Source organism: Leptinotarsa decemlineata, unplaced genomic scaffold, assembly GCF_025532065.1.
Source record: "Leptinotarsa decemlineata unplaced genomic scaffold, Ldec_3_MD MMD2_tig00001393_RagTag_RagTag, whole genome shotgun sequence".
NCBI classification, from domain to species: domain Eukaryota; kingdom Metazoa; phylum Arthropoda; class Insecta; order Coleoptera; family Chrysomelidae; genus Leptinotarsa; species Leptinotarsa decemlineata.
Window position 1 is genome coordinate 8607511 of NW_027412562.1, and position 26462 is coordinate 8633972.

Consider the following 26462-nt stretch of genomic DNA (forward strand, 5'->3'; position numbering starts at 1 on the left):
GTTCTCGAAAGTCTCTTCCTAGATTCAACAAGATGTATTGAATATTTTGGGAAAGAATGTTTTTGGCTTTCTACTACTCCATCTGTATCATTGTATCAGATGGAGTAGTAGAAAGCCAAAAACTTTCTTTCCCAAAAATTAATCACTCCTAAAAATATAACCCCTTCAATTCATATGTATTGAATAATACTGTAACATAAACTTATGCATACTAAAACAAGGCTTTTGTGGATGGGAAGTTCATTTTAAAATTCTTATGATATGCTCTTGAGTTATATTGACAAATTCAACCACTCTTATATTCTTATCAATCATTTATAATAATTTATATGACGTTTTGAAAACCCAGACACTCCACTAACGTAATCTTTCCTATAAAACCCCCCACAAATATTATAACGCGATGCCTCTGTCATTCAACAAACCGAGGTTGGTGAGTCCACGGCCGATGGCATTCCATATCCAAGTGCTAAATTGCCAGGGGTTTGGCTAACCCGCAAAACCATACATGGGTCATAGTATACCCCTTTGATTTTACCAAATTCACCATATTGAGGGATTTCGAATGCCAAGACTAGGATCTAATGAAAACCCGATACTGCCCGTAGACAAATATTGGGAATAGTTTCCAAGTCTGAGAGAGACTGAACTGAGATTAGTTTGCAATATTGGGTGCTAGAGTGGAAAAATTGTGGATGGTCACATTATGATCTAAGTTTTATAAGATGGAAGAATTTTTTCTGCATAACGAAGATACTGAATTATGGAAAATAGTTTTAATTGTTCATATATTAACGAGGAAGTAAAAAAAATATCACTCCTGAGAATAATTTCCTTTTCTATAGTTGTTGTTTCCACGAAGGCAATATCCATGGAATCTTTTTGTTCTTTGGTTCATACAAAGGAAATGCCTTTTCAGTTCCGAAATCAATCAGACTTCATTCTTGATTTCGTATATTCTATTATGTTGAGAGGGTACCTGATGTTTATTTTCAATGAAGCCCGATGAGATGGTTACGAATTTGTCCCTAAATATTAATGGAGTGCATGTTTTTTATTGAGTATGGTAGATTGTACTGAATACAACAATCAATCATTGAAGATGACATAATGATCTGCGCTGAAACGATAAAAATACTTTTAAGGTTGAAATTGTAGAGATAGTTAGTTTAGTGCCAGACACATACGTGATAATAATAATAATAATGATAATAATTCATTTATTGACTACGTTATAAGAAAAATTATTAGTAGCAGATCAATTACAATCAAAGCACCTTTTCAAACACGTATAGTCAGTGGGCATACTTGAAGACTGGCTATAAATCAAATCATCTAAAAGAACAATTCGTTCAGGCCAGTCTCAACACCCTACACAGTAGGTTAATGGACTGACACCTATCAGAAAACAACTACTCCCCTGGCTAATACCACGAAGGGCGTTGGATTATATCCGACAGGTGCCAGTGCAGGATTCTTCACTGAAGTTATTCCTGCATATGCTGTTGGCGATACAACTGCCGCAATAGATTTTCAATTATCGGAACACACTTGCAGACCGGTTTCGGGCTGTTTGGCCACTCGTCAGTGCAAGGTAGTGTATATCATCAACATAAAGTCGATGATTTCCGATAATTGAAAATCGAATTCCGTCAGAGTATCATTCCTCGAACTAAGCTGAAGACTACAACAAACAACAGGTTTGTCGTCGCTCCATCTGCCTGTGAACGAGGTAACCAACTGCATATCCAAATTTGCCCAATTCCACGTAAAAGGAAAGAAATCTTTCACGTATAGTCAGTGGGCATACTTGAAGACTGGCTATAAATCAAATCATCTAAAAGAACAATTCGTTCAGGCCAGTCTCAACACCCTACACAGTAGGTTAATGGACTGACACCTATCAGAAAACAACTACTCCCCTGGCTAATACCACGAAGGGCGTTGGATTATATCCGACAGGTGCCAGTGCAGGATTCTTCACTGAAGTTATTCCTGCATATGCTGTTGGCGATACAACTGCCGCAATAGATTTTCAATTATCGGAACACACTTGCAGACCGGTTTCGGGCTGTTTGGCCACTCGTCAGTGCAAGGTAGTGTATATCATCAACATAAAGTCGATGATTTCCGATAATTGAAAATCGAATTCCGTCAGAGTATCATTCCTCGAACTAAGCTGAAGACTACAACAAACAACAGGTTTGTCGTTGCTCCATCTGCCTGTGAACGAGGTAACCAACTGCATATCCAAATTTGCCCAATTCCTCGTAAAAGGAAAGAAATCTTTCACGTATAGTCAGTGGGCATACTTGAAGACTGGCTATAAATCAAATCATCTAAAAGAACAATTCGTTCAGGCCAGTCTCAACACCCTACACAGTAGGTTAATGGACTGACACATATCAGAAAACAACTACTCCCCTGGCTAATACCACGAAGGGCGTTGGATTATATCCGACAGGTGCCAGTGCAGGATTCTTCACTGAAGTTATTCCTGCATATGCTGTTGGCGATACAACTGCCGCAATAGATTTTCAATTATCGGAACACACTTGCAGACCGGTTTCGGGCTGTTTGGCCACTCGTCAGTGCAAGGTAGTGTATATCATCAACATAAAGTCGATGATTTCCGATAATTGAAAATCGAATTCCGTCAGAGTATCATTCCTCGAACTAAGCTGAAGACTACAACAAACAACAGGTTTGTCGTCGCTCCATCTGCCTGTGAACGAGGTAACCAACTGCATATCCAAATTTGCCCAATTCCTCGTAAAAGGAAAGAAATCTTTCACGTATAGTCAGTGGGCATACTTGAAGACTGGCTATAAATCAAATCATCTAAAAGAACAATTCGTTCAGGCCAGTCTCAACACCCTACACAGTAGGTTAATGGACTGACACCTATCAGAAAACAACTACTCCCCTGGCTAATACCACGAAGGGCGTTGGATTATATCCGACAGGTGCCAGTGCAGGATTCTTCACTGAAGTTATTCCTGCATATGCTGTTGGCGATACAACTGCCGCAATAGATTTTCAATTATCGGAACACACTTGCAGACCGGTTTCGGGCTGTTTGGCCACTCGTCAGTGCAAGGTAGTGTATATCATCAACATAAAGTCGATGATTTCCGATAATTGAAAATCGAATTCCGTCAGAGTATCATTCCTCGAACTAAGCTGAAGACTACAACAAACAACAGGTTTGTCGTCGCTCCATCTGCCTGTGAACGAGGTGAAAGATTTCTTTCCTTTTACGAGGAATTGGGCAAATTTGGATATGCAGTTGGTTACCTCGTTCACAGGCAGATGGAGCGACGACAAACCTGTTGTTTGTTGTAGTCTTCAGCTTAGTTCGAGGAATGATACTCTGACGGAATTCGATTTTCAATTATCGGAAATCATCGACTTTATGTTGATGATATACACTACCTTGCACTGACGAGTGGCCAAACAGCCCGAAACCGGTCTGCAAGTGTGTTCCGATAATTGAAAATCTATTGCGGCAGTTGTATCGCCAACAGCATATGCAGGAATAACTTCAGTGAAGAATCCTGCACTGGCACCTGTCGGATATAATCCAACGCCCTTCGTGGTATTAGCCAGGGGAGTAGTTGTTTTCTGATAGGTGTCAGTCCATTAACCTACTGTGTAGGGTGTTGAGACTGGCCTGAACGAATTGTTCTTTTAGATGATTTGATTTATAGCCAGTCTTCAAGTATGCCCACTGACTATACGTGAAAGATTTCTTTCCTTTTACGAGGAATTGGGCAAATTTGGATATGCAGTTGGTTACCTCGTTCACAGGCAGATGGAGCGACGACAAACCTGTTGTTTGTTGTAGTCTTCAGCTTAGTTCGAGGAATGATACTCTGACGGAATTCGATTTTCAATTATCGGAAATCATCGACTTTATGTTGATGATATACACTACCTTGCACTGACGAGTGGCCAAACAGCCCGAAACCGGTCTGCAAGTGTGTTCCGATAATTGAAAATCTATTGCGGCAGTTGTATCGCCAACAGCATATGCAGGAATAACTTCAGTGAAGAATCCTGCACTGGCACCTGTCGGATATAATCCAACGCCCTTCGTGGTATTAGCCAGGGGAGTAGTTGTTTTCTGATAGGTGTCAGTCCATTAACCTACTGTGTAGGGTGTTGAGACTGGCCTGAACGAATTGTTCTTTTAGATGATTTGATTTATAGCCAGTCTTCAAGTATGCCCACTGACTATACGTGAAAGATTTCTTTCCTTTTACGAGGAATTGGGCAAATTTGGATATGCAGTTGGTTACCTCGTTCACAGGCAGATGGAGCGACGACAAACCTGTTGTTTGTTGTAGTCTTCAGCTTAGTTCGAGGAATGATACTCTGACGGAATTCGATTTTCAATTATCGGAAATCATCGACTTTATGTTGATGATATACACTACCTTGCACTGACGAGTGGCCAAACAGCCCGAAACCGGTCTGCAAGTGTGTTCCGATAATTGAAAATCTATTGCGGCAGTTGTATCGCCAACAGCATATGCAGGAATAACTTCAGTGAAGAATCCTGCACTGGCACCTGTCGGATATAATCCAACGCCCTTCGTGGTATTAGCCAGGGGAGTAGTTGTTTTCTGATAGGTGTCAGTCCATTAACCTACTGTGTAGGGTGTTGAGACTGGCCTGAACGAATTGTTCTTTTAGATGATTTGATTTATAGCCAGTCTTCAAGTATGCCCACTGACTATACGTGAAAGATTTCTTTCCTTTTACGAGGAATTGGGCAAATTTGGATATGCAGTTGGTTACCTCGTTCACAGGCAGATGGAGCGACGACAAACCTGTTGTTTGTTGTAGTCTTCAGCTTAGTTCGAGGAATGATACTCTGACGGAATTCGATTTTCAATTATCGGAAATCATCGACTTTATGTTGATGATATACACTACCTTGCACTGACGAGTGGCCAAACAGCCCGAAACCGGTCTGCAAGTGTGTTCCGATAATTGAAAATCTATTGCGGCAGTTGTATCGCCAACAGCATATGCAGGAATAACTTCAGTGAAGAATCCTGCACTGGCACCTGTCGGATATAATCCAACGCCCTTCGTGGTATTAGCCAGGGGAGTAGTTGTTTTCTGATAGGTGTCAGTCCATTAACCTACTGTGTAGGGTGTTGAGACTGGCCTGAACGAATTGTTCTTTTAGATGATTTGATTTATAGCCAGTCTTCAAGTATGCCCACTGACTATACGTGAAAGATTTCTTTCCTTTTACGAGGAATTGGGCAAATTTGGATATGCAGTTGGTTACCTCGTTCACAGGCAGATGGAGCGACGACAAACCTGTTGTTTGTTGTAGTCTTCAGCTTAGTTCGAGGAATGATACTCTGACGGAATTCGATTTTCAATTATCGGAAATCATCGACTTTATGTTGATGATATACACTACCTTGCACTGACGAGTGGCCAAACAGCCCGAAACCGGTCTGCAAGTGTGTTCCGATAATTGAAAATCTATTGCGGCAGTTGTATCGCCAACAGCATATGCAGGAATAACTTCAGTGAAGAATCCTGCACTGGCACCTGTCGGATATAATCCAACGCCCTTCGTGGTATTAGCCAGGGGAGTAGTTGTTTTCTGATAGGTGTCAGTCCATTAACCTACTGTGTAGGGTGTTGAGACTGGCCTGAACGAATTGTTCTTTTAGATGATTTCACCTTTTCAAAATAAATAAAAATATGAGATGAATATATACATACATATATACATGCACATATACAGACACATGTAAAAAACAGATATACAGACAGGATATTTCACAAATAAGATAAAAATAAAAAAGTATAGTAAAGAATTATTGTGTCAACATATAGTCGGTATCTGAAAATATTCGTTCACTGTGTAGAGGCTGTGAGCTATTAAGAGTTTTTTATCTTGAATTCAAATTCGGCATAACTCAAATTTTTATAGTACTCTGGCAAAAAATTATAAAGGTTCAAATTTGAACTGTTTCAAGATGAAGTATCTAATCTAAATCTTTTATTTAGAAGGAAAGAACCATGCCTAGTATTATATGTATGGTTCGTGTCACTTCTTGGATATGTATGGCAATTTTTGTGAATCTCCAGTAAACTCCAATAAATATAAATAGAAGGAACTGTTAATATGTTGAGTTTTTGAAAGTAATTTCGGCAAGAATCCCGAAGACCTAAACCGGCGACTCTTCTTACAGCACGTTTTTGTAATGTCATGATTTGATGAGCATGTGTAGAGTTGCCCCATAACACAGTTCCATAAGATACATGAGAATGGAATAATGAGAAATATGAGATCAGAAGCACATCCGGACTAACTGATTTTTTGAGTATCCTTACCAAAAATAGTTGACTAGATAGTTTTTTTGCTAGGCAGCCAATTTGTTCTGTCTACTTGAGGGACTGTTCTAAGGTTATACCTAAAAGTTTTACGGAGTCATGCTGATTCAATTTACTGCTCATAGTGAAGGTAATTTCCTGAGTTTTTGTCCCATTTTGTGTTAGTTTATTTGGTATCAGCCACTTATTTATATTTGGCAAAATTGACAAGTTTTTTTCTTTCAAATTTATTAAATTTGAATCGGAATGATAAAATGTAGCATCGTCTGCCAATAAAATACAATTAATGTAATGAAGATATTCAAATATATCATAATGTAAATAATGAATAGAAGTGGCCCCAGAACTGAACCTTGAGGTACACCACAAGTAATTTCCTGACTAGAAGATAATGTTGAACCATGAAAAACCGCGTGAACTCGTTGGGTTAAATATGATTCGAAAAATTTGTAAGCAATTCCTCTGACACCATAATATTCCAATTTCTGTAATAAAACCTGATGCGAGATGCAGTCAAAAGCTTTACTTAGGTCACATAGAGTGCATATAGTGTGTTCACCTCTCTCAAAAGCATCGACTACATCGCTCACCAGTTTCGTTACGATGTGGGTGGTAGATCGGTTCTGCCTAAAACCATACTGATTTTCATTCAGAAATTTATTTTCCTCAAAATATTTCGCCAGTCTCTTCTTGACGATAATCTCTATAATTTTTCCAATTATAGGAATAATTGATATAGGACGATAGTTTTCAGGTGAGTTTACATTCCCGTTCTTGTGAATTGGGATAATTTTGGATTTTTTAAAGATGTCAGGAAAAATTCCGTTAAAGAAACATAGATTGCAGAGTGTTGAAATAGGTTCTGCAATACTAAATTTGATTTCCTTCAATAAGGTACTGTTCATTCCATATACGTCATAACTATGAGATATTTTCATGTCGGATATGGCCTCAAGAACTTCATTAGGTATAGTGGGGAAGAGAAAAAATGAATCAGAATATGATGGCCGTGATTTTAAAAAGTCAGTTGCTGAAGCTGTGGTTGCGGGTAGTTGCTCTATCAGTATACCGGCGATTTTTGAAAAATATGAAACAAAATCATCTGCTGATAAATTGCAGGGTATTGGGACATTATTAATCCTACCTCTCTCGAGACTATTCAGCCTCCAAGTATCCTTGGACTTATTTTCCGAATTTATAAGATAGGTTTTATATGCGGATTTTTTGGCTTCTTCAAGTTTGAAATTATAGAAACGTTTAAATATTTTAAAGTTTTCGTTATCTTTGTTCAAATTTGAGACATCACTAATTGTTTTTAATGTTATTAAGGTATTTATAATTTCTTTGAGTCCATCATTAAAAAAATTTACTGGTTGTTTTCTTTGTTTATTTGAGAAGACTTCCAATGGAAAATTAATTTCAACAAGTTTTTTTATTGAGTCTGTAATGAAAAATGCGAGTTGTTCAATATCAACTGAATGATGGAAAACACTTCAGTCCAATTCTTCATTCTGTTTTTTAAATTTCGCCACCTTATACTTTGTTATTTTTCAAATACAAGTCTTACCGGTTCTATAGTTAAAGGACGAACCCAGTTTGATGAACTGACCTCGATGATCTGACATACCTGTTTCTAAAATTCCGGCTTCATATTCTCCCTGGTCGAGATTGGTCAATATATTGATGCACGATTCAGTCCCAGTTCTAGGGTCAATTCTAGTTGGATCGTTTATAACTATTTCTAGCCCAAAATATGTTATAATACTCCCAAATTCTCTACATATACTGTTATATAACTCAAAATTGATATTGAAATCACCCAAAACAATGATTTGGATAAAATTAACTGATAGAAATATTAGAAGTTCCTCAAGCTTTTCCATAAATATGTCATTATCTCCATGGAGGCACGATCTATACACAGTGACTAAGACAGTTTTATTTTGTGTTAATTCAATAGCACAAAAGTCGGCATGATATGCAGTACAGTATTTTTCGAGATTTAGTTGCTTGAACCTGATATAATTTTTTACAAAAATTGCCACACCACCATGTTTATTTTGCTCTCTGCAGTAATCAGCTGCAAGGGAGACATTGGTGAACCGTATCGCTGAAAGATCGTATTTAGTGAGCCAATCTTCGCTCAAACAAACAATATTGAATTCGTTTTCATATAGAAAGTGAGAAACAGAATTGATTTTATTAGATAAGCATTGTATGTTCAAGTGAAAGATACCTACCTCTATGCTGACACAATCACTCAGAGAATTATTTGAGTTTATTATATTTCCGCCTCCTTCCGGGTCCTGGGGTGAAAAAACCTACTAATACGAGCTCCTGCTGGCCAGAGCTCCGGATTCATCGCCTATTGAAAATTTTTCTCGTGGATATTCACTTTAAATAATGAGTAGCTGTTGGGAAATTTAACTTTCAGAGGGTGACATTCGACTTCCGGAAAGTTATTTTCCAGTAATGTAGATAGACTTTCCGGAGTGGTTTCTTTATCAACTCGACAAACATGTAATGATACAAATTATGGAACACCTTTAAGGTGTTTCTTTCTCTGTCTATTTTTGTTATTATACGGCACTTATTTTCACCTTCAATTTTCATCAACTCGGCTGATAAATTGTTCTTTGGTGATTTTATCAGTTTTCACCAAGGATTCCCCATGGGCAATTACTGTTTTTAGAGCAGTGGTTTTGGACGGCCTCTTGCTTCTTTATCTCAGACATTTCAATATCTTTTTTCCTCCACGAAATATTTGAAATCTGTCTACCGCTATCGACAGTTTGATTCAATTTATTGAGAATTTCAATATGATTGTTCAAGAGCTGTATTTTACTTCTCAACTCACTGATCAACTCATCTTTTTGTTTTAAAATATACTTGAAGATTTTAGGATCGAATTTATCTCCTACTACATCTATGGCATCGTGAAAATCCGGATCCGGTAACTCACAATGGTCACATATAAAGTCCTTAGGAACCAAATCTTCATCCACATTAGCGCACTTGAAATGTAGATATTAGCACACACTACACATTGTAAGTCAATTTTCTGTGGCATTTTATGCGTTTATCATTTGAATTTTGGGAGAGCTCGACAGTCACGTCCGAACCGTTCGGCATATTCGATGATACACATGAAGTGAACCAATGAAATAATTGAATATTGTGATTGAAGCAGCGGTGCTTCAAGTTCCATTTTTGGCTTGTTGAATAATGTTCTCCATTGTCAAATATTCCACATAATGAAGATTGAAACAGATTCACCATTTATGTGGTGCCGAAAGGAAGAATAAGATGAACTAGAGACGTCGCCGAAACAACTAAAATGACAAGGAATGGAAAAGAAAGAACAAAAGGCATTTATAAAAATTCGGAGCAACAAGAAATAAACATAAATGACAAAATGTAGGAACACGAAAGAGGAAGGAAATATGAAAAAATCGAAAGATGGAAATGCGAGTATATTTGAGAAAGCAGCAAAACAATTTCGTTAACTCACTTTGTTATGGCCAACGATTATTCCATAAAGAAAGGTTCTAGTTTACGTAAAAATGTTCGGGAAAATGGGAGAGGTCGAAAACGAGTTAGAAAATATCAATGAAGAGAACATCGAAGACATGGACAATAGATTTTATGAACAGATGTACAAACTGGGAGTCCAACTCGAGCAAGCCAACATCGCTACTCAACTAGTCTTTCTTGAATAGATTGGCTGAATAAAAGAAAGGATCAATATACTAGTTTTTGTTTGTTCTGTCATGAGAACAATTGGAGGACAATGAAAACATGCACATACAATGTTATGCATGTTGGAACTGGTTATTCGGTTGACAACCACAGCGTTAATAAGTCCGCTGAAGACTGCAGAACAAAGATTATGGCAAAATTTTCAGAGTTGTTAGGCACAACGTGAGAAATACTGAAAATTTTCAACAAAACAGACAAAATGAATATCAAAGGACCAACAAAGGAGCAGATATTGAAAAATTCATCAATTTAGCCTGTCTCCTAGTTTCAAAAAATATTCGGATTAGATTTGAAGCATGAGCTTGCATCGAGTGTTCAGAAAACAACAAAATACAGTGAACTCTGAAGTAAGGTGTGTACAGGTTGACTCAACAAGATTCCTTCAGTACATTGCTATCAGAGAAAACAATTTTTTCGAATTGCCTAATTTTTTTCGCAGTCATATCGATAAATACTATTTTTCAAAATTACTTACCCGCATACCGGGTGATTCAGCCGAGCTTTGCCAAACAAAGTTAAATTTTTCAAATGGAACACCCAGTATATATATATATATATATATATATATATATATATATATATATTTATTTCAGAAAAACCTATTTTGCAGACAATCATTTTTAAATCACCAACCGCATGCCTACAGCAATTGAGTGGATTTCTTTGAAGGATAGTTGGACAACATCACTATGATGATTTTGGGAATCTCAACTCTCGGAAACAATATATAGAGTGCTCGGTGAAATCGGTCAAGTTTCATTAATTTTCAAATACGGATTCTTTCAAAGTATCATTCTTCGAACTAGGCTGGAGTGAACGACAAACAGCATGTTTGTCATCGCCCCATCTGCCTGTCAAAGAGAAAACCAACCGCAGACCCGAAATTTACCCTATTCCTCGTAAAAGAAAAAAAAATTAATGAATTGAGTGGGCATACTTAGAGACTGGCTGTAAATCAAATTATCAAAAAATTCGTTCGGGCCGGTCTCAAATAACCTACACTGTAGGTTGAAGGCCTGACTACCCCCCTGACAAATACCAAATTATCGAAAATTATCGATTTTATGTTGATGATAGGCACCACCTTGCACTGACAATTGGCCAAACAGCCCGAAACCGGTCTGCAGGTGTATTTCAATAAGTGAAAATCTATTGCGGCAGTTGTATCGCCAACAGCATATGCAGGAATAACTTCAGTGAAGAGTCCTGCACTGGCACTTGTCGGATATAATCCAATGCCCTTCGTGGTATCAGCCAGGGTAGTTGTTTTCTGATAGGTGTCAGTCCATTAACCTTAAGTGTAGGTAATTTGAGACTGGCCCGAACGAATCGTTCTTCTAGATAATTTGATTTATAGCTTGAAAACGGCAAAAATGTAGTTCCTAAAATGTCACCGTTCCTGTAATGAATTTTAGACGAGTGAAATTTTCTGACAAAACGATAATAAGAAGTTTTCTATTTGTAGGAAACAATTTGAGACAATGTATATCAGTAGTGTGATTAGTAGTAGTGTGTGATTAGTAGTAGTGATTAGAAAAGACAATTTTATCGACTTGTCGCCCGCCACCCATGCTCACACACGCGGTAGTCCGTGCTTGGCACTATGATAGTGCGTGATCATTCTTTGAAACCCACAGACACTCATGCGGTACACCGGCTCTGTTATGTCTATCTGCCTGCCACCATCGACACGAAACATAGTGACACTAATCGAAGTATCGAACGTGACAAACACTCTTGTTTTTCTCTTATATTTCATGATGAATTTCACTGGAAAATGACGTGTTGAGGAAAGCGTTGAACAAGCTCTTACTAAATTTATTCATTTCAGAAGTAGCTAGACAGCCAAGGCCTGATTAGGTGTCTTAAGCTTCCACAATACAAATGATTCAATAACTTCCACTTCAAATTTTACTAAATATTCAAGTTTTTTTAATAAAAAATGAGAACTCTGAGCGCACAAAACCTTATTTCACAAGTATAAGTGAATCAAATATCAGGATAATAAAAATATTAATGACAATAATAATGATAATAAGCGGAGATTTGTCGATTCCTGGGAATTACAGACCGATAACATGCACACACAATACTCACCGCAGTTGACAGAGTGTTCGAACGGATATATGAGCAGAGAGGGTCGAAGAGAGGAGTTGCTGGATGTAAAGGGAACCTGCTCATCAATAGATGTGTAACGCAGGACTCGATACAATATAAGCGAAACCTCTCTATGGCCTGGATCGATTACCGTAAGGCATTTGATACAATATCGCATTTGCTCAGATGCCTTGCGGTACCCGACCAAATAGTGAGATGCATTAAAAAACTGATACCACTTTGGCAAACTCGCTTCACCATTACATCCGGTCAAGCCAGAGTCCAAACAGGGTGGGTCACTTTCAGAAGGGGTGTATTTCAGGGCGATTCCACCAGTTCCCTTCTCTTCTGCATCTCACTATTGCCATTATCCGTTGCACTCAGAAATAATCGAGGGTATAACTGTGGCACTCGACTTAAAGACCCAAAAAATGATGCATCTCTGTTTGAGTTTGCATCTCAAATCGTTCCTTTCATGGTTATACTTCCCCCGACAACAGGGAGGGCGTGGAATTTTGAGTTTCGAGTGTCTACATGACAGAATGGTACTGGATACAGCCTGCAAAGTTGCAGGAGTTCGGACACCCTTCTCTGCATGGTCCGTGACCATGAGAGAGCAGGAATTGGAGCATTTCTCTTCAGAGCAGCTGCCCGAGCAGCTGATGAAATTGAAACATGCTAAAAAAACTAGCAATGATGATAGAATCTCTTCTGCTGATAATAAAGTGAAAGAATCCTGGAAAATCATCAAGAAAACTCAGACTGGTTATTCTGGCAATGCAATACCTTGTCTAGAAAGTGCTGAAGATGGAGTCCTTCTTTCTGGTGATTTTGCTATACGCAACCTTTTTAGTGAGTATTTTTCAACTGTTAGCCGTAGCATATCCAAACCTGATACTAAAAATATTAATTATATTTCATCTTCACATCAAAGTATTTTCTTATATCAAGCAACTAAGATGGAAATTGAACAAGAAATTGAACATGAAAGTTTGTTAGAAAAAATCGTCCGGTATTGATGAAATTCCTGGTCTTGTTATAAAAAACGTTGCCAATGTAACTTCTGAGCCTTTGACTCATATAGTTAACTCCACTTTCATAGAGGGGAGGTTTCCTGATATACTGAAAATGTCAAAGGTTTTGCCAATATAAAAAAATTTGGGCTCGAGATCTGACTGTGCATCTTACAGGCCTATATCGCTACTTAGTCAGTTTTCTAAGATTATTGAATACTATTTCTATCAAAGATTATATGATTACTTTGAATCATTCAGATTATTTTCTTCTAGAAGCTTATAGAAGAAATGAATCCACAGTTGGTGCAATTGATCTACTCATTAAACATGTGTTGGAAATCTTGGAAAACAAACAGCAGACTCTGCGGTTATTTTTTGATCTGAGCAAAGCTTTTCACCTCGTTGACCATGACATACTGCTACACAAATTGCAGTTTTATGGTATACGTGGCCCTGCATTGAATTGGGTTAGATCTTACCTGACTGGCCGTAGTCAGCTGGTCTGTGTGAATGGAATTAACTCTGTAAGTGAATGTATAGTAAGAGGGGTACCTCAAGGCTCTGTTTTAGGACCTCTTTCATTTTTGGTTTTTATCAATGATCTTCCGAAATTTTGTTCGAAAGCTTCCATTATTATAATTTTTGCGGATGACACTAACATCTTGGTATCTGCGGAAACTATGCACAAAGTAATTGTCAAAGCTAATGAAGTAACTGATCAAATTGAGGAGTGGTGTTCTACAAATGGCCCGCTGCTAAATTCTGCCAAATCTCAAATGCTCAACTTTGTTACTAAAAATATAACTATTGATAAAAGCTATTTGGTAAGATTAAATAATGAAACTTTACATCAAGTTAATTGTACTAAATTCTTGGGTGTTTATATCGATAATAAACTTACCTGAAGGTTCCATGTTGATAGTTTCAAACTGAAGCTCAGTAAACATACATATTTACTTCGTAGGTTGAAACAAACAGTCTCTTTTGATGTTCTCATGCTTTTATACCACAGTTTAATTCAGTCAGTGATTTCCTATGGTCTTGAACAGTAGGGCTTATCACCTAAAGCTGATGAAGTGTTTGTTATTCAAAAAAAGGTAATCAGAATTCTGGCTGGGGCATCTTCAAGTGCAAACTGCAGGCTATTATTAATTCGTTATAGTGTATTAACAATGCCTAGTTTGTATATCTACCAAACTCTGATATATATAAGAAACAATATTTCAATTATTCCTAGAAATGAGCAAATCCATGAACATTTCACCAGAAATAACCCTCAACTTCATCAGCCTTATAGTAACTATATAATAAGCTTAGTGATGACATTAAGTCCTCAAACATTGATGTCTTTAAAAGGCTGCTCAAGGTTTTTCTATTGCACAAAGCATACTACTCTGTGGATGAGTTTCTCCTTGAATCATAATTTGATTGTAGCTTAGTAATTTTATTTTTATTTAAGTTATGCTTTATATTTGATTCTTTATAATAGTTTGAACTGTTGTATCAGCCAGTATTTTATGTTGATGTTTGCCTAATGTGATTTTAAATGAAAACTGATTCAATGAATGTTTGATTGATTGATTGATATATGTTGAGTTTAAAATACTCGATCAGATCACACAAACTAACGTCCCCCTGAATTTAGTCTTGCAATGAACTAGTTTTGAAAATCTGTATGTTGGTTTTATTGTGAAATATTTTTTTATATTTTATATGAAATTCGGATCAATTCGATATCATATTTGATTAAATTATCAATATTCTGGAGGAAATCTCCAAGCGTTATACATTATTCCCATTATATGGTTTTATGAAATATTCATCGGAAAAGATATTCGAAATATGAGATTAATCATTAACGTACTTTGGATAGCTTGTTAAGGAAATCAGCTTTCGAAATTCCCAACGTTTGAGGAATTCGCGCTGTTATAGCAGAGTGTGAACTTCTCTGTAATTATTAGGCCTGGAATATATTTTACTTATACTTAAACATTTTTGCGCATCTGTTGAGGGTAGAGGCTTACTGATGATTTCAGTAAGTCAGATTAGCTCAAAATATATCCACAGACACTTGTAATGATAATACTAATAAAAGTTATTAGTCACATTGGACAGCTGAAAAATAAAACAAGTTCAAATATTGTATCGAAGTTTTAGGTATAGAAACCATGATATGGGTGAGTTATGACAATATATATATCAATAAACTCTTCAATTCTCAGTATGATAAATCATCAAATATGTGACTGACACAATGTACAGAGTGGGCCAAATTGAAACAGGTCATCGGACCTGTTGTTTGTTCTTTATCATTATTATTATTTTTGAAGTTCAATTTATCAGTAGTAAATATAGTATGAATTGTTATCAGTTTTAAAGAAACTATGCGTTTTAATTACAGCTCTCTCAACATTTGATAGCTAATACTGAACAATTTCTTTCTGTTTTATCGCCGCGTCGTCCAAAGCCTACTTGATCAAAGTGTGTGTATTTCAAAGTCTACATGAGAACATAGTTTTCCATAAATAACTATTGATATCTCATTTGCAAAAATCAGTTTTTCACACCAATGAATTCTAACTAAGGAAAGTGCTTCGAAAATGTTTTCATAGAAACAAGAAATTTCTGACAGGAAAAAAGTTATATCGACTTTTCGAAAATTCACATTTCCACTCAGAAATGAATATAGATATCGATATGAGGTTCTCACCATTGGGTTTATCATAAAATTTGATCTTCAGCCACAGCCATCAGTTTTCATCTTTCTAGTTTGAAAACAGGAGTTTCCCTTTCTAACTGTCCAATTTGGCCAACTCTGCACATAATATTTGGAATCAAATGAAGCAAGAATGATTTGAAACATTCTGTTATTTTTTAGTAATTTGGATGAACAGCAGGTGAGTTCTCGATGGCAATTCAAATGATATCGTCAATACTTGATGACATTTCAAACTCAACTCCATTCTTGTTTGTATTCGACATCTAACCTCCATCTTGAATCTTGCTGAACTTACTTCTATAATTCGCATCCAAGATGATTTCCTAGACTGAATGGGAGATTAGAAGATGATTATTTTAAACCATCCCAATCCCGAATATCTCTGTTGTTAATTACACCTCAGTGATCTTCTTGAGAGCTGCAAAATCTTAATCTCAGCGCTCCACCCTTCGTTACTGAATGATTAATGAGGGATTTACAGAAAATTTGCCATTAGAGGAATTAATGGGTCAATATGCTTCGAATTCAGTGGGATGAAGGATGAGGTGACCCAACCGATTTCTAAAAGGATCAGTGAAATTCACTGCCAATGGAAGATATCTCGACTAAAATTTTTTTATTCAAAATTTCATTTTGATATCTATACAGACCAATTCACAGAACCTCAACGATTTTATCGCTACATACTGGTGTTTGAGCTTCATGAATCTTCGTGGTAATAGACATTTTGCCATAAATTTTGCAATAAGAAGAAACTGCCACAGATTCATGGAAAGTAACGTGTCAAAATGACATTTCATAAAATCTCTTATAATTAATACATGACGTTATTCAACTGATGAAACAATAAAGGCTGGTTTGCATGTCCAAATCTGGAATGAACTATTGTAGAAATGTGTCATTGAATTTTGTCAACCACTAAAATATATTATGAATTTATTTGATTAATTTATTTGAAATGTTGAATATTTTCTAAAAACTGTGAGTGGATTTGAATTGAACATATTGTATGTGAGATATCATAGAAATTTTTCATTCGTTTGGATGACTTATTTATGTTATTATGTGTGGAATACAATGTTATGGCTAGAAGAAAAAGAATATATTTATTGAAATATGTAATCCTAATACACAATATTATATTGAACATATTACATAGAAATTGAAAATAATTATATAAAAAGAAAACTCAAAATGTAGATATAGTTCAAAATTGAAAATGAAAATTTTCAGTTTGAAAAATGATGACATAGGTATGCTATTAAAAATACATTGCGATATAGGTGCAGCTCCAACACAATGACGAAAAGCAGAAAACAACATCCAAATACTATATTTGTTAATATTAGCTCACCAAATATTATTCTATCTAGCATTATGGATGGATTTCAATAACTGTTTTTTTTTAAATACTTAATGATGGATTAGATTTAATTTCATTTGGTCATTTATTGTATGCATCAAACCCTTTGAAAAATAAAGAGTTCATGGCACTTCTCCTATTTGTTCTGCATAAATGCAAATTAGTATGATTTCTTGTGGCATATTTGTGCACTCCTGAAGTTAAACTAACAAATTCAGAAAGATATGAAGGTGACAAGTTATACAGACATTTATATATAAATATAAATGTCATAGTTGAGTTATACAATCGTACAGAAACTGGTAGCCAACGCAAAGTTTGTAACATAATTCCGATTTCAGTGAATCTCTTCACTTTGAGAACAATTCGCATACCGTGATTTTGAAGTTTTTGTAATTGAGATGTTTGATTTAGATTAAACAAAAAAATAATAGAAGCACAGTAATTAAAATGTGGTTTGATAATCGCATTGAACACAGTAACTCGAGTGGATAAATTACCAGAAATTCTTGCAAAGAAATATAGTTTTTTAGATATTTTTTTACATGTATAATCGAGATGATTGCCAAAAAGTAATGAATTATCTAACTGGAATCCAAGATATTTCATACATGACATAATTTCAATGTTTTCATTATTGATTTTTAGATTTATATCATCTAAATCAAGGTTGTTCCATTTATATTTTGTTGTAATAAACATTTCTTTATTTGCCACGAGGAACTCATTTACATCCTTCAATGCGGCATTCATTTTATAAAAAACTTTATCTAAGCTTGTATCGTACCATGCCAATAAATCTATAAAATCAACATTCATAAAAAAGTTCATGTCATTTAAGTATAAGATAAAAAGCAGAGGTCCTAAAACGCTACCCTGAGGCACCTATATGTATATCCAATTCCTGTGAGGTATTATCTTGAACTCTGACCCACACAGCACTAGATATTCATGGAATATTCCCTGTATATCATAAAACGAACGTATATATTCCAAATATTCATAGAATATTCTTGGAATATATACATGCCTTTAGAATATTCATAGAATATGCTTGAATGAATATGGCAGGATTATTCCCGAAAGAATGTGCATAGAATGTATATAAATGGATTATTCTCCCTTGAATATTCTAAGAATATTGTCGATCGAATATACCATATGGTATATTCTTAGAATATATCCCCACGGTATATTTTGGAATATTCTATACAATGGAATTTTGAATTATCTTATAATAACGTATTCAAATAATTCAATATTATTAAAAACAAAAATATTTGAAGATCTTAATGGAATGCATAACCTAATGTACATAACCCTGATAGTGTTAACCAGTTTTTGAACTCAACGGGAAGATTCTGGATGAATTGCTCCAACAGCAACTGTTGGAAACGCAGCAACTGTTTACTCCAACAATTGGAGTAAACGTTTCTCATTGGTCAATTGAAGTGTAGCGCGCGACAGTCGAATAAGCTCTGTGAAAGCGGCTGTCCCTTAATGCATGGTACATTTGCGTTAAATTCGACATTTGATTCAACATAGCGGTTGACGTGGCAGGTTTGGGTGTGTAATGCATGGTGTGTTGGTGTTATTATCAAAGTATAATTCTGTCACGTTCAGTGTACCATTTATAATTTGGGGTTGTCCAATTTGCAGTTGCATATATTCAGTCTTCAAGAAAAGTAAGTAAAATGCAATAGTATCGATAGTAAAGTCATGGTGATTAACCTGCTATACCTCATTTTAGGTTCGAGGAGAGTTGGTGTGTGGGATTTGTTGGTTTGACTAAGTACATGTTTGAACTAGTGTGATTTCAGTTGTGTATCTTCAATAGAGAAAAGTAAGTGAATGACACATTCTTTTGTATCATTTGTTTCCATAATTTTTATCACTCGTTTTCAAGATAGTATCAATTTGCCCAAAAGGAAACAGAGTGGTACCTGGTACAGGCAGGTGCGCCAAGGAACTGAAAACGTAATGAGTACTTTTCAACAAGACAATGCAAGTTGCTCTCCAAGTCATAAAATGTTGTAAATGTTCATTAGTAGGTAACCTATGCGAAAAATATCTATTTGATTTTTATTCCAGTTTTATTGTGCCACTTTCAAATAGTGATAATGAACGTTAATGTACATTTTGTTCCAGGTATTACTATTGAAACACTGGTTGATGCATTGTTGAACAAATATAAGGAAAACTATTCTGGTGAGCAAAGTTTAGATAACTTTAAGTAAGTGAAATTCATTGAAGAACCCATCATACCATTCATTTTAAATACTTCATTTGTGGGTTTATTTTTTTAAGTGAGAAACCTAACCTAACCTATTTCTTGATGTACTTTTTCTTTTTCAATGAAATGATATATTTATTATTTTTTAATTAGTGCTGATGAATTCACAGAGTTGTTATTTTAGTATATTTTTAGGTATACATTTGTTTGAGAGTAGGAACATCCTAATTTGAAAACATTTCTAATATTTGTAATATGACAGTATTCAGTGAATAAATATTTTGAATTAGAGATTTTTTATTTTTAAAATTGGTTGAAACGTCAAATATTTCACTGTATATTGTTTTTAAAATATATTTGTTTATGAATATTATGTGCTTTATTACTTGTGTGAATCTTGCATCAAAATGCAATATATACATGCCTAATAGCGGTTACTCGTCACATTCTTGGAATATTCCAAATATTCCTAGAATATTCATAAAATATATTTAAAGAATATTCTATGGTGTTTCTCTATTGTATATTCCTACAATAAACTAAGAATATCCTGAATATTTTATGAATATTCCTTGGGTTCTATTCCTGGAATATTCTTAATAGAATATACCTTAGATATTCTAAGAATATTATAAGATATTCCAAGAATATTCTCAAGGAATATTCATAAAATATATCAAAGGTTCACCAGGAGCACTTCCAGGGAATATTCTCCAGAAGATATATATATATATATATATATATATATATATATATATATATATCCATAGCATATTCATAGCATAATACAATATCCCTAAATGTATATTCATTAAATATACCTGGAATATCTATTGCTATGTGGGGACTTTTTGCTCTCTATGAGATGAATAGTCAGATAACCATTGGTAAACACCACCATCAATGTCATAGCCTCTTAATTTTATTAGAAGAAAATATTACGATAAATTGTTCCAAAAGCCCTCTTCAGATCAAGAAAAACAGCTACTACAAATTTATTGATATCAACTTCTTTTTTGTATTTAGATATAGTGATTTGTCATGCGGATTCACTTGAATATTTTTTAAGAAATCCTGATTGATTATTTATTAAAATTTCATTTTTTCAACATGATCATATACTTGCTTATAAACAGCTAGTACAAGAATTGGTTCTGTTGGTGGTAATGTATTTATAGGTATATATTCACTGGCTTTTATTGTATTGCTTACCTTTTGAATGGGAACTATAGTACTAACTTTTAAAGGATTTGGAATTTTGGAAGTTTGAAGAGAAGTATTTACAAGGTTTAAAATTATGTCCACATGTTTCAAAAATGACTTTGAGCATTTTGGAATTTAAGATCTCATGAACATTGTGTTTGTTGTCTGAGTAGTTTACAAATAAAAATAATTCATTCATTGTTAATATGTAAAATTTGGAAAAATTAGGATATAGAATTATTGAATTTACAATCTTGAACATTATCTATACTATTAACAATTTGCTGAATACTAATAATGAAATAGTAGTTAAATTCGTTTACTATTTCAGTTTTATTATTAACAATATACATCTGGTATGTTGAGTTGAATTCTATACAGCTCGGAAAGTTTTGGCAATTCATGTTTATAAGCTTGTTTGATGTTTTCCACATCAGTTGAGAGTTATTTTCATACATATCTAGTCTATTGAATAAGTATTTTGTTTTTTTCTTTTTCAATAAATTTACTAGTTCATTTCTCTGTTTCTTAAATTCTTTCCATTTGACATTTCTATTCACCCCAATAGATTTAATAAAATCCTTATATATCTGATCACGTTGTTTTATTTTATTATGAATTTCGTTGTCAAACCATGGAATGTTACTTTTATAGTGACAGACTTGAATTGGTGCAACTTCATCGATAACTGATTGACAGTTATTGAGTAAATTGAAATATATGACACTAATATCTGTTGAATTCAAATCCCAATCACATGAAATAAAATCTAATTTTATTTTATCCAAATTTCGCCCACTAAGATTTCTATAATTTTTATAGAAGTGCTCTCATTTCGTTTGTTATTTTTGAGACAAATATATATCAATGAATGGTCACTTGTTTTAGGAGTAGGATGGACAAAACAGTTTGCACAATTATTATTAGTCAGTACATAATCAATTAGAGTCTCACTATTATTAGTAATTCTGGTAGGATCCAGTACTAGTTGATCAATTCCATATTGCAAAAATATAGACTAGATTTTTTTCACATAATAACTCTTATACAAGAAATCTAAATTAAAATCTCCTACAAGAATGCAACGCTTAACATTGACAGGTGATGATCAACTGAATTGTCAAACATGCGCCAAACTAACTGACTGTTATAAGGAAACAAGTATAGCTGAGGCACCAGTCAATCTAATAATAACACTGATGATTTTCAAACAAGACTCAACCTCTAACGGAAGCAAAAAACTCTTTGGAAGGTTCGAAATAGATGAACATTTCAACCTAGCAGACCACTGTTATAATATTCATGCAGTCATTGTTCACTGTGGTTCTGGCGTTGAATGTGGTCATTATTACACTTTGGTCAAAGAAGAAACGGACTGGTTTAAGTTTGACGATAGTCGTGTCACGAAGTGTTCTGGCGATGCATTGAATTTATTGGAGCCTCTGGAGACACCCTACATTTTGTTTTATGAGAGAGAGGACATTGTTAGATCAAGATCTTCAGATGATGTGGTGCTGCAGGTTTTTCCGGGTTTTCCTGCAGCTGAAAAAGCAAATGCGCCACTGGAATCAATGAAGTCGCCCCGGAGCGCCAATTAATTTTTATTGTTGTATTTATTTTATTTTTATCGTTAGTGAAACATAATATACCTTTCATTATATAATTATATATTAATTATTAATAATTAATAAAATGTTCAAATTGACAAAAATATCATCAAATATATTTTCCAGGTTTTCTATAAATATAGAATCCGAGCTAGATGGAGAATGATAAAGACAACCCACTAACCACTGACACACACCAAAATTTACTCTTATGACCTCACACCAGTAATTTTCTTTTAAAATGTAAGTCTTCTTCGTTGAACACTGTATACCATCCTTCACATAAATCACAACACCCCCGGTTTGCCGATTCGTAGAATCACATCGAATGTGACTATAACCATCCAGTGTGGTCTCTGAATCTTCAATTTCACTAGTTATTTTAGCCTCACTAACTAGAATTATTTTTGGAGAGTAATATAAAATGTTTATTTGAATTCTGTCAATTTATGGCAGCAAACTTTGGGCGTTCATGTATATGATATCAGTAAAGAGGTGGATATAAGGGTCCTTTATTGGTTTTTTCTAGGTGGAGCGCATCCAATACGTCCAATTTTCCATGACTGTGGCGCATAAATCAGGCTGAATTTAACCGATGGTATGGGTTATGTTGGCTTTGAGGATCGCTGTGATTTGTGGTTTATTCGCATACTTCTGCGATACAAGAACATCCACAAGAAGAAGTCTAACGGTGTCAAATTGTACGATCTTGATGGCCAGTTCACATCACTTCAACGTGAGATGACCATGCCCTCAAATTGCTCGTGAAGAATATTCAATGTGATATTAGCTGTGTGGCACTTAGCGCCGTCCTGTTGAAACCAGATGTTGTTGGTGTTCAAAACATCTAATTCAAGCCAAAAGAAGTTGATTATCATCGACTTATAGTGCTCGCCGTTGACAGTGATGGCCTGGTCAACGTTTTTCTGGAAGAAATATGGGCCGATGACGCTGCCAGCCCGAAATCAACACCAAACAGTAACTATTTCAGGATGCATTGGACGCTCTTGGATCTCATGTTTGAAATCTGTTTTTCCGTTAATCAGCTGGTGGATTGGTATCGTCCCATATTAGACAATTTTGTTTGTTAACAAACCCAATGGTATTGGTAATAAATTGATTAACTACCTCTGTATCTGTAGAGTAGGGAGGGTGAGTGTAGACCTACAGCACTTAGGCCACATGTAACCCATTGTACATCCTCCCGAGGAGTTGTCCTCCTAGGTCATCGTCCATCCTGTCCTTTCAAGGCAGGTGGACAGGTCACTAGGAGACATTACCTTTATATTGGCAGGTGTAGACCAAGACTCGCCAAACACACACTCTCTTTGGTAATCTTAAGATGTCTCACGGTGGCATCCGCGAGATGCAGAGACATTACTATCGTTGCACGGCTTCTTCAACCTTCTTGGAGTTCCCTCCGTGGAGGTGCACAAGTGAGGAAGCTTCCCTGCATGGGCAGCCGGTTCCTTGCCTTTATTCAAGGCGGAGCTCTTGGAGCCCGCCGCAGGAAGTGCCCTTGCTGCTGGGGGAATGGGGGAGAAGGAGGGTGCACTTATAGTTGCAGCCACTCCTGCCTGCTTCGCTCTCTATCTCTTTTTGGCCTCGGCGCCGCAAATACGCTTACGCATTGGCCTTGGTATTATATCACGGGGTGATCTGCTATGTCCAGCCTCATTCCAAGCGGTAGATTGGGGTGGACATTTCTGTTCATCCCTAGCCACCGCATTAGATCGAGGTGAGCACTTCTGTTTTGTTGTTTCTGTTTTCGTCTTTCTTCCATTCATGTGTTCTCCCACGAGTAGCAAGGGAAGAGTCGGTCACCTCTAGCAGAGCCCCACATTACCAGAGGTAGGCTGATCACAATGATGTTTCGCCCAGTTTCCCAAGGGGATCGTTCGTAACCGCATATCACCCTGCGGCCATTCAGCTGTCGGCACAATTCCTTATACCTTAGCTTGGGTAAGCTGGTCCATGGTGGCAAGTTTTGCAAAGGCTTCTGGAGAGTTTTAGTTCTCCTCACTCTACTTATTTCTGTCATCGACCAGGAGTCCGGCGACCCCGTCCATAAGGCTACATTGGCTTCTTCGACAGGGCCCCCAGTCCTCTGGACGTTCTCCACCTGGGGACGCGCCCGATTGGTAGCTCAACCCACGGGATTAACTACCTCTATCGCCTCCCCAATTTTATATGGGATTCCGTGTTAGGAATCACACGTTAAAAGGTAAGACCTCGTTAATCCTTAGCTCGCACAAGTTTCGACTTCTGAGGGTTGTCGTTCGTAGGGTTGCGACAGCTCATTAACGGAAAAACAGATTTTAAACAGATTTTTTTAAATATTACAAGTTTCTTTGTTGAGGATCAGAGTTTATTAAGCCCAATATGAGGTATACAAAATATTAATGAGTAAGTGGTAACATGAACAACAATAAATCGTCTGACTTGCAATGTAACTGAAACATTTATCATTCAAATAAACATAATCCAAAACACACCTTACATGCCCAAGATGCAGAGGGCCAGCATTGAAAAATCGAAAACCGTGAGAGATCAAAGTCGGTGGAATTGGGAAATGTTGCTCATATCAGAGCTTTCGAATTATGTTGAAAAATTAAGAAAATTTCCATTAATTCCGAAGATATTTGGTAATAACCGAAATTCGCCAGTTTCATTTCAATTTTTGTCTGACCTTATTCAATTAGATATCAAAGAGTAAAAACTCTTCCTCATTCCCATTTTTTCAAGCTGTATAAGATTGTTTTCACAGATTGTCAATCCAACATCGTTATCAAACGGGAAAAAACCATCGATATAAGTTGAGCTTTTTGACGACAACTTTACAAGTTTTGAATGTCATCTGAAAGAACTCTGAAATAGGCAACATTTTTCTAATTCAACGGACTACGTATCTGTTGTTATTTTAGATTTTCCCAATGCTGGCCCTCTTTGAATAGTACATATATGCTTGCGAATAACATTTTGGAGTAATGTACAGAGTAACCATCTCCATTCCAGCTTGTATTACGGTTTAACAAAACTCTGGGCACGGTTATTTGTCAATATTATGTGAACAAACTGAATTTGACAATAAAACATACTTCATTTCAGGCCACATTTTCCACATGCATCAACCATCAATTCACTTGTATAAATAACGAATCACCATAAATAAAATTTCGTAATTATAATTCACCTAATTTCAATCAAATAAAAAACTCGTCGAAGAGTTTTGCAGCCATCAAAGCAAATACTGACATAAAAACCAGAGAAATACAAACAGAATGCCATAATAATCCGTCGGCCAACCGAAATGGAGTCTAGTTCATTCGACATCGCGAAACAAAATCGATTAAACACTTATCAGCGAAACCACCGGGACAACAATCAGTTCTATCGGTCGGGAAAATATGCAGAACTGTTTTAGAGGGAGGATTTTGATTATTTTGCAGGCATTTTAATGACCACGTGATCCAAATAAAAATGTATTTCTGGAAAAATATTGCTACGACTTTTTGTTTGTTTTCAGTGCTTTGATTCGAGGTCAAACTGTACATTTACATCCAAACAGAGTATTTGGTTGTATATCCTTTGACGAAAAAAAATCTCATCTGTATCATTTTCACTACTTTCAATGCTTGCCATTGTTATTTCATGCGATTCACTATGATCAGAATAACTCAGGACAACATTTTTATCTATTTGGGAGCCTGAAGAGCTTAATGCGTTCATGTCCCATTTCAACAACTTCGTTTCCTCTCCGTCTCTGTTCCTTTGCTGCATTGCCTGAAGTTTAAGTATTCGTTACAGAGATGACCTTTCAACGTGTAGCAAGCTGGGAGCAGCCCTGAAATCATTCTGAGCCGATTCTTGCTTTGTTTGGAGAAATTCTTCAGGTCTGTTCTCGGGCGATCCCTCAAAGAAATTTTTTCCATATATTTGTATGTCCAGCTATATTTCGCAGCACTTTTCACATGTCTAATATACTCACTTCCTAATCTGGTTTCATACCAGTTAGTTTGAGATTCCTACAACTGGTTCATGGCCTATATATCGAGTTGATCACATTCTGCTATACTCATGAGATTCTTCAGTGAAT

General features: G+C 35.8%; 1 protein-coding gene across 2 annotated transcripts in view; it reads right to left on the bottom strand.

Moving 5' to 3' along the window:
• The window catches only part of RunxA (RUNX family transcription factor Runt related A), a 99980-nt gene that overhangs the window by 41808 nt on the left and 31710 nt on the right, over positions 1–26462 (bottom strand). The window lies entirely within an intron of this gene.